Source organism: Manis pentadactyla, chromosome 8, assembly GCF_030020395.1.
Source record: "Manis pentadactyla isolate mManPen7 chromosome 8, mManPen7.hap1, whole genome shotgun sequence".
Classification (NCBI taxonomy): domain Eukaryota; kingdom Metazoa; phylum Chordata; class Mammalia; order Pholidota; family Manidae; genus Manis; species Manis pentadactyla.
In genome coordinates, this window is record NC_080026.1 from 109,886,603 (window position 1) to 109,899,501 (window position 12,899).

At 35.4% G+C, this 12,899-nt stretch overlaps 1 protein-coding gene across 1 annotated transcript in view; it reads right to left on the reverse strand.

Annotated features, from left to right (window-relative positions):
* Positions 1-12,899, reverse strand: part of HPSE2 (heparanase 2 (inactive)) — a 678,034-nt gene that overhangs the window by 586,406 nt on the left and 78,729 nt on the right. The window lies entirely within an intron of this gene.

Genomic DNA, 12,899 nt, shown 5'->3' on the forward strand with positions numbered 1-12,899 from the left:
CTAATATGCATCTTTTATTCTTAATTCCATCTTATTACTTGAATTATTAAAAAATGCAAAAATTATCTGTTGTACTGATATTTAGGTTTGTAGATAATATACAAAAAAAGCTCTTAAAATAGCTGACCACTCCATTTATCACATTAAAAAAAAACATTTTCTATATTCACATAAAAATCTCCATAAGGAAAAAAAATTTTTAAACAGCTCTGCTTATGATGATCATTTTATTGGTGCAGATTTTAGCAGGGTTTGGGGGCAATTTACAGGAAGGTTAATGATATTTTATCAATAATTATTCAACAACCATTTTAAGCCTACACCAGCTAACTAAAGTGCTACAGTTCTCATGAACTAAATATGAAAAGCAATTCTGATTTTAATGTAATAGAAAAACAGCATAAAAATTTTTAAATAATATTATGTTTTAAACCTCTAGTATTTTTTCCAAACTTTGACTACATTGTATTTGTGATGGTTACCACTTACTCAGCCACTTACTTGAGGGCTTACTATAAACTTACTATAAACTGGACACTGTGCTAAACCCTAAACATACATATTACTTAATCCTTACTTCAACCTATGAAATAAATACTATTATTATCCCCACTTTATAGCTTATGCACTAAGGCTTAAATTATTTTCCAAAGTTCCGCTGTTTATGTTATTTAAGTCAGAATTCTAATCCTGCTTTCTGGGACTAGAAACGTTGGCCTTTTCTGACTCCAATGTTTAAAGAATTTACTACTCCCCACTAATTTTTCTAGAATGTGTTCCATGTCCTTTTCTCTGACATTAATCTGATAATAGTCTAGGTTTTTTTTGAAACAGAATATTTAAACTTTTCCTTGAAAAGATCCATTGGTTGTAAAACATTAACTATACCTTTATATAGTAATCAGTTTCTATTCTGAGACTGTAATTTTTAAAAAATTTCTGTCGTTGGTTTTTAAGCCCTTTATTGTTTCTCAGTTAACTGAGAAAATGAGTTAGTGCTGTTTCTAATAGGCTCCTTTCCCAAAAATGCCATGTCCTCCTTTATCTCAACCAACACTATGCATAAACTGTAACAATTTAGTTTTATATTTGCTATTAACTCTGTAATTTTAAATGATGTTTTTATATTGACATTTATTCTAAGATCAATATTTACCAGTTTTAGTTACCAAAGACTTACATTAAACTTTTTCTCTATAGCTCCTACCATTGTGCCTTATATACACTTGACTGTGTTAATAAATGATTGATTGATAAAAGGACACTCAAAATCCCAACAGCGTATTATTGGAATTATCATGGAACTTCTGGTTGATCACTAAATATGTACCTCTCCCAGACACCTGCACACTGAACATACTTAGTTTTCATGGAATGAGGAAAGGTAAGAAAGTGAACAGTATCTCCTGGACTCATTTTTCTAAAAGAGCAGTCCCCCTCACCTTCTGCAAATATTAATTTTCTATAAAGAAGCAGTTTAAATCTGTTTTGCTTTTTCAAACAGGATATTAAAATATAGATATAACTCCTGTAAAATACAACAGGCTATATTCCTCTCTAGATGAAAGAATTATAAATAGCTAGAGCAGACAATAGCATTGTATGCCTCCTCTTGAAGATACTGTTCAGAACTACTGAAAAGTGAAAAGAAGATACTGTCATTTTGAGCTACAAGACAGGAAACAGCTGAGAACAAATACACAGAGCCACAAAACTAGGCAACTGGAAAAAAGACTTGTGCTGAGAGGATTTGAGAGTCTGTTAAAATCTTACTGTGTTCATAGATCACCAGAGAAGTACTAACAAAGTATTTTTCATAACTTCAGACTAATAGGCATAAACCAAAAAGAGAGGACATACTAAAAGTGATCTGTGATAACCCAGAAGAGAAAGCGGAGACACTGTTTATACACACACACACACACACACACAAATCATAGTTTATTTTAGGAACACAGTATGCCTCTCATATTTAGAAATATGATTCTTCCAATTTCCCTATGTAGTATTTCATAGCCAATTTATATTATCCCCTAGGTAAACAATTATTATTCAAAATACAAGCATATAACAGAGGGATATTGTTGTTCTCCACTATCTATGCCTAAAACCTAATCATTGTCCTAAAAACAGACAGTATCAGTAACTACCATCTAGCCATCAAAAATAAAGACACAAGACCTAAAGAGAATTTAAAAGTTATATTTATCTTGTAGCTGTAATCCTTTTAGCCTTAAGTGGTTTCTTAAATTGGATGCTCTTGCAGTGACACCATTACTACAGGGACATCAGAGTGTCAGTAGATCATCAAAGGTTAAATGATTGGTTACATTTTCAATAAAATTAAACTGTATCCTCTCATGCAAAATTCATATTCTTTCTCCAAGACCCAAGTAAAAATTCCACTTCCTTACTCCCCACGCAGAATTACTCTGGGTCCCCACATCTGAGAGTAGACAGTACTTAACCTCCTCGGTTGTGTGGATCTACCTGTCAGGTGGACGAACGGATAGAAGGCTCACCTGGGGCTCAAACTGACATATTCACCTCCATATTTCAGGTACCTACCTCTGCATTAAACAGAGCAGTCCCTCAATAAAATTGTTGGAGTACATATATGAATTAATTCTTAAATTGTATAATTCTTTCTTAAATTGTATAATTCTTTTTCAATTGAACAGAAGCTATTTTATTTCCAGGACAGAAAACATTTTCCAGTGTAGTCCTACCAGGACAGAAAAATTTCCAGTTTAAGTCCTACCTAGACAACTGTGTATAACCTTCGACAAGTAATCTCACTTTATTTACTTATAATGTGGCAGGCTTGGACCTCATTGCTAATACTACTCCCAGCTATAAATATATATTTAATTTGGAAAATCTTTTATCTGGTTAGCTTTTTATGAGTTTCCTGCAATTCTTGCCTAGAGTACTAAATGCTAAATGATGACTTCAGCCAGGCAAACAAAAGTCATCCGCAGATAGCACAGGGTATAATGGATCATTTCCCAGCTGCAAATGGGTTGACTCCAAGAATTACCTAAAAGATAATGCTGAACCTGAAGCTCTTGTGCTATTATGGGGCTGGTTCTTTACTGCCTCTTCTGCTCTATACGAGAAAAAAATGGAACAAAAGTGGCAGCATTCTGTACCCCTAAACACTCAAGAATGCATTTTGACTCCATAACAATTGTGGGCCCTGTTCTCTTCCACTCTGCCTCTTCTACAAACAGGTTGAGGATAACACAGAGAAAAATTTTCCATACACTGGGCTGGGTATCGCCAGTGTGTGGAGAAAAATGGAATCATCACAGATATAACAATTAAGCTGGAAGAAATAAAAGTATAAATATCTATCACTGTTGAATATGAGATTGGTTGTATGAGGTCCCATGAAAATCAGGTTCTGTGAATCTACTCATGTGAAAAAGGATCAAGAAACAAGAGCCCAGACAGAGTGATGTGATGGGGTCAGGAAGAGTGTAAATAAAACACTTTAAGGTGGGCAGACCAATTTGTTCTCCCGAAATCATATGTTAGCAAGTAAGTATGTGTCATAGGCAAACATCTCTAAAACATCATAAAAAGAATTATCTAAGACACAAGATGTTAGTCTGAGAGTTTCTCCTCCCAATGCAATATAATGCTGAAGCTCTTCTAAAGGAAAAGGGCATACTCCTCAGCATTAGTTTCCTCTACTATTTCCTGCTTAACACATACTCTTCCTTTGAGTGGGCCCATGATGCTTTTATTAATCTTTTGGGTAACTTCAATAGGAATTTTGGGTTTTCTAATCCATTGATAAAGGAGAAATGGAATAAAATACATTTTTCTGTCATAGGATTTAATTAAAATAATTATTTTATCCAGTAAAAGCCTTATTTTCAATCGTCAATTTCCATTTACCCTGAACAAATTTTCTCAGGATTACTATTTTCTCATCACATTTTGTGAAAATGGGACTCTATACTTCCTTGTATAGATGTGCCTCAGGTCCTGATTGTCTGCTCAGCCTAAAGTCCTCACTGAGGAGAAGGGAGCAGCAGCCACCGCACAAACGTGGAAACTTCTCAAGTTGTAAGCAGAAGCTCCACCCTTGAGAGGTAGAACATGTCCTCCTTGTCTTAGAGCATAAAATATTTAAGTAGCCTCTTCTCTTCCATCAGAAAGTATGACTGCACTTTACGGGAAGCGGGAAGACTGATAGAGTAGTAAGACTTATTCATACAAGGATGTGTAGGGTTCCATTTTCACAAAATGCATTAAGAAAATAGTAATCATGGGGTAAATGGAAACTGACATTTAAAGATGAAGCCTTTACTGGATAAAATAAACATTTTACTTAAATCCTGGTGACAGAAGAAAAATGTATTTTTATTCAATTTCTCCTTTACCAATGGGTTGGAAAACTCAAAAATCTATTGAAACTATCTAAAAGACTAATGAAAGATCATTCAAATCTTATTTAGTAGTCATTTCCCCTTTCATAAAAGGGAAATTTCTGTTAAGTTTGTAGAGGGTCAGCCACTTCACGTTTGAAATATATGTCAGGAAGAAAGCAAAGATAATTTTTTCATAAATCAAATATTAAATATCATTATATTACTCCAAATTAAAATTAAGAATTAAGAGTATTTTTGGACTTTAGTCATACTATTAACAATGTCTTTCAAAGAGCAGAAGCTTTTTATTTTAATGAAGTTCAATTTTTCATTTCACAGATCATGCTTTTGGTGTTACAGCTAAAAACTCATCCCCAAACCCACAGTCACCTAGATTTTCTTCTATATTATTTTCTATAAGTTTTATAGTTTAGTGTTTTACACTTAAGTCTGTGATTCATTTTTAGTTAATTTTTGTGGAAGGTGAATGGTCTATTCCTAGATTTTTTTTCTGTATATGGATGTCCAGTTGTTCTAGTACAATGTGTTGAAAATATTAACCTTTCTCCATTGAATTATCTTTCCTCCTTTGTCAATGATCATTGACTATGTTTGTGTGGATCTATTTCTGGGCACTTGAGTCTATCGGATTATCTGTTTAACTACTCCTTCACCAGTATCAAATTTCCTTGATTACTGTACCTTAATAGTAAGTCTTTTTTCTTCTGAAGTATAGTTGATATACAATGTTATATTAGTTTGGTATACAACACAGTCATTCAAAAGTTACACACATTAAGTCCTCACCCCAACTAGTACTGTTACTGTCAACATAGAAAGATGTTACAGAACCATTGACTACATTCTCCATGCTGCACTTTCATCTCCATGACCACCTTATACTATAATTGAGACTTTGTGCCCTTTTACCCCCCACATCCTACCAGTCTACCCATCCCAAACCCTCCCCCACAGTAACTACCAGCATGAGTCTACTGCTGTTTTGTTCATTTTTGTTTTGTTGTGTTGTGTTTGGATTTCACAAGCAAGTGAAATCATATGGTATTTGTCTTCCTCTGCCTGGCTTATTTCACATAGGATAATACCCTCTAGATCTATCCATGTTGTTACAAATGGCAGGATTTATTTCTTTATTATGGCTGAATAATATTCCACTGTGTATATGTACATCTTTATCCATTCATCTATTATTGATGGACACTTTGGTTGCTTCCATATTTTAGCTATTGTAAATAATGTGGCAATAAACACAGGAGTGCCTATAATTTTCAAATGAGAGATTTTGTTTTCTTCAGGTAAATCCTACAAGTGCAGTCACTGGATTGCATGGTATTTCTACTTTTAATTTTTTGAGGACTCTCCATACTGCTTTCCATAGTGGCTGCACCACTTCACACCCCCAACAACAGTATAGGAGGGTTCCCACTTCTCTACATCCTTGCCAACACTTGGTATTTCTTGTCTTTTGAACAGTGGCCATTCTAACTGGTGTGAGATGATATCTCACTGTGGTTTTAATTAGCATTTCCTCATGAAAAGTGATGTGGAACACCTTTTCATGTGCCTGTTGTCCATCTGTATTTCTTCTTTGGGAAAAAACATTTATTCGGGTCCTCTCCCATTTTTAATTGGGTTATTTGGTTTTTTGGTGTTGAGGCATATGATTTCCTTATGTATTTTGGATGATAAACCCTTATCAGATAAATCACTTAAGAATATATTCCATTACTTTCTGTTTTGTTGATGGTGTTCTTTGCTGTACAAAAGCTTTTTATTTTGATGTAGTCCCACTTATTCATTTTCTTTTTTCTTTCCCTTGCCTATGCAGATGTGTCCAGAAAAAAATTGCTCGTGTTTCTGTTCAAGAAAATGTTGCCTATGTTTTCTCCTAAGAGCTTTAATGTTTTATATCTCACATCCAGCTCTCTTTAATCCATTTTGAGTTTACTTTTGTGTGTGGACTTAACACAGTAATCCAGTTTCTCTTACATACAGCTGCCCAGTTTTCCCAACACCAGTTATTGAAGGGATTGTCTTTTCCCCATTGTATATTTATTGCTCCTTTATCATATATTAATTGACTAGGACTATATATGCATGTTTGTATCTGGGCTCTCTATTCTCTTCCATTGATCTTCTATGGGTCTGTTTGTGTTCCAATCAATACCATACTGTTTTCATTACTGTAGCTTTGTAATATAGCTTGAAATCAGAGAGGATAATTTCCCCAGCTTTGTTCTTTCTCAAGATGCTTTGGCTTTTTGGGGTCTTTTGTGGTTCCATATGAATTTTAGGATCATTTGCTCTAGTTCATTGAAAAATGCCATTGGTATTTTGATAGGAATTGCATTGAATCTGCAAATTGTTTAGGCTTAATAGGTATTTTTGAAAATATTAATTCTTCCTCTCCATGAGGATGGGATAGATTTCTATTTATTTGTATCTTCTTTAATTTCTCTAATGAGTGTCTTGCAGTTTTCAGAGTACAGACAGGTCTTTCACCTCCTTGATGAGGTTTATTCCTAGGTAGCTTATTCTTTTTAATGCAATTGGAAATGAAATTGTTTTCCTGATTTCTCATTCAGTTAGTTCATGGTTAGTATATAGGAATCCAAGAGATTTTTGTATAATGATTTTGCAATCTGCAACTTTGCTAAATGCAATTATTAGTTCTCATAGTTTTTTGGTGGAGTCTTAAGGGTTTTCTATATATAGTATCATGTCACCTGCAAATAGTGACAGTTTTACTTCTTCCTTAGTAACATGGATGTCATTTATCTCTTTTCTTGTCTGTTTGCCATGGCTAGAACCTCCAGTACTATGTTAAATAAAAGTGGTGAGAGTAAGCATACTTTGTTGTTCCTGATCATAGAGGGAAAGCCTTCAGGTTTTTGCCATATTATATGATGTAGCTGTGGGTTTGTCATATATGGGCTTTATCATGCTGAGGTATGTTTCCTTTATACCTATTTTATTTAGAGTTTTTATCATGAATGGATGTTTTGTCAAATGCTTTTTCAACATCTATTAAGATGATCCTATGATTTTTATCCTTTTCTTGTTAATGTGGTGTATCACATTGACTGATTTACAAATACTGTACCATCCCTGCATGCCTGGAATAAATCTGACTTGGTTGTGATGGATAATCATTTTGATGTATTTCTGAATTTGGATTGCTAATATTTTGTTGAAGATTTTTGCATCTATTTCCATCATGGATATTGGAATATACTTTTTTTTTTAACTATCTTTATCTTGTTTGGGTATTAGAGTGATACTAGTCTCATAGAATGAGTTTGGAAGTATTCTCTCCTCTTCTATGTTTTGGACTACTTTGAGAAGGATGGGTATTAGCTCACCATTAAATGTTTGGTAGAATTCACCCATGAAGCCATCTGGTCCTGAACTTGTTTATTGGGAGTTTTTTGATTACCAGTTCAATTTCCTTCATGATAATTGATCTGTTCAAATTCTGTTTCTTCCTGTATCAGTCTTGGATGATTGTACTTTTCTAGGAATTTGTCCATTTCTTCTAGGTCGTCAAATGTATTAGTATATAATTTCTCATATAATTCTCTAATAATTCTTTGTATTTTTGTGGTGTCAACTGTAACTTCATTTTAATTTCTGATTTTGTGTCTTCTCTCTTCTTTCTGTTTTGTTTATCTTCTCAAAGAACCCACTGTTGGTTTCATTGACAATTTTCTATTGTTTTATTCTTCTGTACTTTCTTTATTTCTGCTCTGATCTTTATTATGCCCCTCCTTCTACTAACTTTGGGTTTCATTTGTTCCTTTTTTTTGTTTCTATAGATCTGAGTTTAGACTGTTTACCTGGGATTATTCTTGTTTCTTGAGATAGGCCTGTACTGTTATATACTTCCCTCTTAGAACAGCCTTTGTGGCATCCCATATATTTTGAACTATTGGGTTTCTGTTTTCATTTGTCTCCACATATTGTTTGATATCCTCTTTGATTTGTTCATGGACCCATTGATTATTTAGGAGCATGTTGTTTAACCTCCATGTGTTTTCTTTGTGTAATTTATTACTAGTTTCATACCATTGTAGTTGGAGAAGTTGCTTGATACAATTTCAGTATTTTAATTTATTCAGGCTCTTTTTGTGGCCTAATATGTGACATATCCTGGAGAACATTCCATGTGCACTTGAGAAAAACGTGTGTCCTGCTGCTTTTAAGTGGAACATTCTGTAGATATCTGTTAAGTTCATCTGGTCTAATATGTCATTCAACACCTGTTTCCTTATTCATTGTCTGGTTGATTTGTCCATTGATATAAGTGGTGTGTTAAAGTCTTCTAATATGATTGAGTTGCAGTCTATTGCTCTCTTTAGTTCTGTTTGTATTTGTTTTACATATGTAGGTACTCCTATGTTGAATGCATATTTATTTATAATGGTTATATCCTCTTGTTTGACTGATTCCTTTATCATTATGTAATGTCCTTTGCCTCTTGTGATTTTCTTTGTTTTGAAGTCTATTTTCTCTGATATAAGTACTGCTATTCCTGCTTTTTTTCTGCCTTTTATTTGTATGAAATATCTTTGTCCATCCCTTCACTTTCAGGCTATGTATGTCTAGGTCTGAAATGAGTCTCCTGTACATAGTATATAGATGGATCTTGTTTCTTTACCCATTCTGCCACCCTATGTCTTAGTATTGGTGCATTTAGTCCATTTACATTTAAGGTAATTATTAGTAGGTATGTACTTATTGTCATTTTATTAATTATTTTCTGGCTGTTTATGTAGTTCCTCTCTGTTCCTTTCTTCCTCTCCTATACTTTTCTCTTGTTATTTGATGGTTTTCTTTAGTATTATGCTTGGATTTCTTGTTTTTTAATATTTTTTTGTATCTGCTATAGGCTATAGGTTTACAGTTATCATAGGGCTCATAGTTTCCTAAATATATAACCATCTATATTAAGTTGATGATTGCTCTATTTTGAACATAATGTAAAAGTACTATTTTTTAATTATTTTTCCTCCTCTATACTTTATGTATGTCATAATCTATATCTTCTGCACATTCCTTTACTATTCTGTGTATAGTTGATTTTGGTACTTTTGGTGTTTTAACTTCATACTTTCTTAGTAAGTAACTGGTCTACAACCATTCCTGTAGGTTTATTTTCACTGATGAAGAATATTTAGGTCTAAGAACATTTCCATCTACAGAAGTTCCTTTAATATATGCTGTAATGCTGGGTTTCTGGTGGTGAATTCTCTTTTTTGATTCTAAATGGTATGCTTACTGGGTGGAGGATTCTTGGTTGTAGGCTCTTCCAATACATTAAATATTTCATGCCAGTCCTTTCTGGCCTGTAAAGTTTCTGCTGAGAAATCTGCTGATAACCTTATGGAGTTTCCCTTACAGATGACTGTCTGCCTCTCTCTTTCTAAGATTCTCTCTTTATCTTCAATCTTTGTCATTTAATTACTAGCTATCTTGGTATTGTCTTCTGTTAGGGACTCTCTGTACTTCCAGGACCTGGGTGTCTATTTCCTTCTCCAGATTGGAGACGTTTTCAGCAATTATTTCTTCAAATATACTTTCTATTCCCTTTTCCCTCTCTTCTCTTTCTGGTACCCCTATAATGCAATATTGTTTTGTTTGGAGTTTTCACTCAGCTCTCTTAGCACCTTCTCATTTTTAGAAATTTATTTTTCTCTCTGTTCCACAGCTTAGTTGTTTTCCTGTTGTCTAATTTCTATCTCACTGATTATCTTCTCTACTTCCAGCAGTCTACTAGTCATTCCCTCCCTTGTATATTTCATCTCAGTTATTGTATTCTTAAGCTCTGACTGGCTCTTTTACAAATGGTCTCTCTCTTTGTTGAAGTTCTCCTTGAGATCATCAATTCTTTTCCCCAGGTCAGTGAGCATCTTTGATTGTTACTTTGAAATCTTTAGCAAGAAGACTGGTAACTTCCATTTCACTTAGCCCTCTCTTAGGTTTCTTACTTGTTCTTTTGTTTGGAACATATTCTTCTACCTTCTCATTTTGTCTGGGTCTCTGTGTTTCTTCCTTTGTATTATATGTATCTGCTATGAGTCCTGGTCTAGAGAATAATGGCTTTATCAGAAAGGCATCCTGTAATGCCCAGGAGCTCAAGACTGTTTGCTCACCATGGCTTGGGTCTCCTTTGCAGTGGAGCCACAGTTGTTAGTTGGCTATAGGTGGGGCTGTCTTTCTGTCTGCTTGAGGGTAGTTGCTGATCTCTGTCAACAGAGGCTGATGGATCATATCAGAGTGCCCTTTATATGCCATGGGCTCTTCTGTCAGGATCATTGTGCATGTGGCCACCATCTGCTGGCTCCTGCTGGGCTAGCGGAGTGGGTGGGGCAGTGCCCAGGGTGGCATTCCACCTGGCTGAGCTACCAGTGAGGGAGATGGAGCATTTGGAACTGACTCCAAACTGAGTCAAATGAGTGCCCAAACTATTGGGTTAAGGGAGGCTTAGGGAAGCATCATCCACCTGCCCATTCTCCTCTGGAGAGAGCTCTCTCCAACCCTCACCCCTCTGGCACATTTCCCACTGCTGGTAAATCTTTCAAACTGCTGCCTCTATTTTCAGTCTACACAGGACTGATGGAGTGTGCCTGTCCTCCACATGCAGCAGGAGTCTCAGCCTCCCAAAGTACTTCAACTCTCCCTGATGTCCAGCTCCATTAATCACCAAAGCCCAGTGCAATGTGGACTCATGTTCCCAGAGCAGATAACAAGGGCCAGGTGTGCAGGATTCTGGAGCACCTATCCCCTCCCCACTCCATTCCTCTCCCTCCTACTTATGGGCTGGGATGAAGGATTCAGTCCCCATTAATCACAGCTCTGCCACTTCACCCTCCTCAGTGTTGTCTTCTCTTCTTTATTGGCCATAGATGGCCTGCAAACTTCAGGTCATTTTCAGGATTAGTTGCATTTGCTGTAGTTGCTCCCTTTGGTGTACATGGGAAGCAGTTTCTGCCTTGCCTTCCTACTCTGCCATCTTTTACACCCAGAGTTTCTATAGTAATTTTTTTCTTTCTCAGTATTGTGCTGCTATTCTGCATCTTTTGCCTCTCCATATAAATTTTTTGTGTAATTTTGAGTTCATAATTTTGTATTTTGTCTTAAAGAAGGCAAATAAAATCTTATGAGTTATGGACCCCACAAAATCTGAACCAACCACTTTGTGACATTTTAAACTGAACGTTTGGGTTGAAACCTGGAGGGAGAAAGAAGAGGGTAAGGCCCTGATGTATATCCTCCCACAAGCAAAAGACAGATAAGAGGAAAAAGAAGAAGGGAGATAGACTGAGATCTTCCAAGTTCCTAATTCAAACCACATCTGCAGGTACCTACATACAGTATCTCTAATCCTAGTGTACCAAAAAAAGGTATGTTACTTACCTGTAAACTAATTTTTTTGTTTGAAGGCATCAGAGGCTACCAACAAATATGAAGAAAACATTTCCCGTTCCTATCCCTTTTAGTTTGCGAAAAAGTCCTTAGTTTTGAAACAAGTGCTAACCAGAATTTCAATGCAAGAATAGGAAACACAGAGGTCGTTAGCATGCTTCCTTCATGAAGACCACTCTGATTGCCATAGGCCAACTCAGACTCTTGTCCCACTAATATAGCTCTAATCACTGCAGGCATCATTGTTTACATGTTTATCTCCCTATTGGACTACACTTTCAGAAAGGACAGGGATCAGATCATTATCATTATCATCTACATATCCCTAAAACAATGCTACTACATGATAGATGCTCAGATGTGGGATGCATAAATATTGGCAAAAGGCAGACTCTATAATTCCAAATTTATGAATGAGGGAGCTGAGGCTTGCCCTAGAACACCACATGAAGCAAATGGCAAAGCTGAAATTCAGATCTCTCAATTCTGAAAATTTCTTCTTAATACATTAACCATTAATCACTGTATAGCAATAATATATTTTACAACAAAAGACACAGGAGAATCAAGTGGTTATTCCAAATGAACAAAACATTGTTTTTCCCTACTGCATAGTGCAATCACTTCCTATTCCCACAATACTTTCACAGTAACCCAGACTATATGTGAAACTTTATCTGCAGATCTGTAAATTTCATTCATACTGAGAGAAGGAAGAGGAAACCTGTAACAGCTGAAGCCATTACATTCAAAAGAAACAGGCTGAAGACTGAAGAAATTATCAGATGTTTTCACTTTTCCCCTTCAGAACCCTAACAGAGACTAGAGCTGCTCTGGGAAAGAAGTGTGCCAAGTGTGTTCATGTACTTGTACCCCTAGAATCTCTACAATAAACTCTACTTCTTCCAAAGCCTAGATCCTCATACATCCACACACACACAAAGCAGATTCATGGAAAAGTTTAGTTCTGACAACAATCATGAAACTTAAGGTTGTGCTTCTTTTGAAATCTACTAAGCTGTTTATCACTTTGCACTATGATAGTATCTGAGACATGAGTGCATTTATGGA